Raw genomic sequence first — 3,511 nt, 5'->3', positions numbered from 1 at the left:
GACAATCACATTTCACCCAGAAAGCTCTCTTTATGGGATCTGACTACCTTAAAATATGCTATAAAATCTTCCAAAACATCTACTCACTTCTACCTGCCATTGTGTTTGGAATTCCTTCCACTGCTTACTCTCGTAAGGTAAATCACAGAAACCTCCTTTCATATATATCATTAATGTACTGACAAATATGACTAATCTAGAATATTAGACCTTTCATGAAGCTATTGACCCAACTGTAAGAAACAAGGGAAAGGGAAAAGTCATCTGAATCCTAGGTAGGAGTGCTTAGAATGAATGCAGGTATCTTTGGAGAAAACTTCAGATTATGCATTCATTCAGCTACTGAGTCTGCTTTGCACGAGATCTGCAACATGTACAACTGTACGGTGCATGCTAGGAATGGGAGAAAGAGAGCAGCAAATAAAATTGAAAGATGTTTTTTATATTTCCAGAATTTATGAATCTTAAAAACTTAGTCCATCATTTGGAATAATATGTAGTCAAAATTATGTTTACAATGAATCCCTAAGAATATGACAAAATGATTAAATCATACGTTAAGTGAAAAAGCAAGCTATAAAATTGCTATTCTAATGATGCCTGGTATGTGCATATGGGATGACAATCTGTCACTCCTTTTCCTTCTGGCCATCCTTCCCACTGCAGGACTTCCTAGAGCCCAGATTGATTTACTTTGCTATTGGGAGTGTTTTCTCATTTGTCTCTCAATTTGCATCTCAGAGTGTCAATTTAGGCCAGTTGATTGGACAACCTGGAGGAGGCTATACCTCTGGGAAGAATCAGCATCGCCCACCTCAGGGTATCACTCAGGGTCCTATCAGGAAACAGATGGTGTACTCAAATGGGTAATTGAGGAGAGATTAATAAAGGACTACGTACAAAAATACAATCAGGATTAAGAGAAACCAATAAGAGATGGTGCTCTCTTAATTGATTTTCTTCTTAACTTGAAAAGGCAAGATATAGGACAGGAACACAAGCAGGAGTTGTGACCTTTGGTAGAAGAACACAGCCAACCTGTGGCAACTTGGCCAGATAGGAGCAAGAATGAATACCCCAGTTCAACACTCCACTGCCCTCTAGTCATCTATAGGTAACTTCCAGTGGCCAAGCCCAACAGGAAGCCAGAAGACTAGTGCCATTTCATTTATTTCGTGAAGATTAGCTCCTTGTGGCACAAAGTGTGATGGGGAAGTGTGAAGAGTGTGTTTGGAGGAACAAAAATAAAATAACTTACACAAATGAGTGACCAGGTGAGACCAAGAAACAACTTTTTGAAATATTAGCAAATTTTTCACTGTAGAAGGTTATGTATTTCCAAATAAAAATGTTGTTCTGAAATTTAAAAATTATGATTTTGAAAATCTAGTGTGACTTTTTACTATGAACTATCTCTGATTTTATTTTGAAGGTCAAAGCATTTTTTGAACCATATGAATCATGAATCATGCAGTTTAGTCAAATATTTTTGGACTAATTTTTAAAAACCTGAGATGCCTCACCAATAACACATTTTCAAAAACTATTTTGTTATACTAATATATGAATGAGGGAATGTATAGTAGAATCACCTGAAAATAGTCTCCTTATCGTTAGTAAGATCTTTGATTGGATTTTGCTGGTCTTTTGCTCATAATCTTATTTCCCTCACCTCAGTAGTCTCCACTTTGAGCATCCAAGGAGATCAGTTGTGGTTTTCCCTCAAGTCATGGGTCATGAGACTCATGCAATGTTTTACATTAAGGCTATTGGGTAAAAAAAAAAAAAAAAATCTGATTTTCTAATGATGTGACATGGTAGATTTTTATTTACAATTACTATGTTATCTTTTCTAAACAACTCATTAAATATGTGCACCATTGTTATTTACAGCAGGGAAAATTGATACTCTGAGTATTTCTTTTTCTTCTTCAGGTTAATAACAGACTGATATTAAATAATGCAAAAGTCTTTTTTTGGATTTTTTTTATAAGGCCATATTAAACTTTGTCCTTTTAAAAATGACTCTCTGCACTTGTTTCCTAGATTATCTATGAAACCTATCCTATATATCTCTCTGTTAGCATATAGCTTCTATTTTATTGATATTGCATAACCACATAAAGATTTTTGATAATAAAATGATCTTTGTCATAAGTAGAGACTAATGTCTTTTTAATGTGGTGGATATTAAAAGCAACTGGAGAAGAAGAACTAGAGTTAAAAATAACAAATAAAATAAGAAACAATGGTGTACTTTCAGATGCTATGTGTGGTAAAGTCTGATGGTACACAGAAAAAACAAAAACTATATGGGAATGGAAAATGCAGGGCACCTATATTATCATAAATATTCCACTCCATGGAAGACACTGAAGCTACATCACAGCCTGGCTGCTTCTTCTTCTTCTTTTTTTTATTTTTTTATTTTTTTTTCTTTTCTTTTGAGATGGAGTCTAGCTGTGTTGCCCAGGCTGGAGTGCCGTAGCATGATCTCTGCTCACTTCAACCTCAGCCTCCTGAGTTCAAGTGATTCTCATGCCTCAGCCTGTGGAGTAGCTGGGATTACAGGTGCATGCCACCACCCCTGGCTAATTTTTGTATATTTTTCAAGTAGATGCGGGGTTTCACCATGCTGGCCAGGCTGGTCTCAAACTCCTGACCTCAGGTGATCTGCCCACCTCAGCCTTCCCAAAGTGCTGGGATTATAAGCATACAAGCTGGATTCTTCAAACCTTGATGAAGTTTTACAGTCTTGCTCATTGTGTTGCCATCAGCCTCCCAGTCCCATTGGATCAAAGCCAACCATGAATTCTGCAAATGCTCAAATTATCAGAATTGATTTTTCAATCCTTCAGTTTCCAAAGCAAATAACCTCTAAAAATGATACATTATGACTCTATAGTAGTTAAATGAACATGCTTTCTTTTGTATTATGTTTGCATTGAAAATGTAGTGCACAATATGATTTGCAACTGTACAATTTGAGTATATAACATTACTCAGTGCTTACTCATACTCATTGAGTCATCAAGCAAGGAGATTTGGAACAATACAATACAATTTTACAATGACAGCAACTATGAAATCTTTTATGATTAATGCCAGATACGGTGGTAAAATCTTGATAGAAATTACTTAATTTTATCTTCTTAATAACTCTAAGGGCCGTTATAATTCCAATGTTAGAGTGGAAGAAATTCAGATTCAGAGGATTGTGTAGGACTACCCAGCTAGGACCCAATACGTACCCTATAGTAATCAGGAATATCAATGAGTGAGGAGATAACTTTCACAATAATTTTATGAAGTAAGTATCACATTAATGTTATAGATGAGTAAATTGGATTCAGAGAAAATAAGTGGCATTCCCAAGGCCATATAGGTGCCACAGTTACATCTGGAGCTTGAATTTAAGGATGCCAGCTTCTCAAGCTAAAGTATGTTTTCTTTCTACTCTCAACTAAATGTCTGCCTACTAAAGTCATGAATTTAAAATTGTATAACCTGC

The sequence above is a fragment of the Symphalangus syndactylus genome, chromosome 1, assembly GCF_028878055.3.
Source record: "Symphalangus syndactylus isolate Jambi chromosome 1, NHGRI_mSymSyn1-v2.1_pri, whole genome shotgun sequence".
NCBI lineage: Eukaryota > Metazoa > Chordata > Mammalia > Primates > Hylobatidae > Symphalangus > Symphalangus syndactylus.
This window is presented reverse-complemented; position numbering follows the sequence as displayed.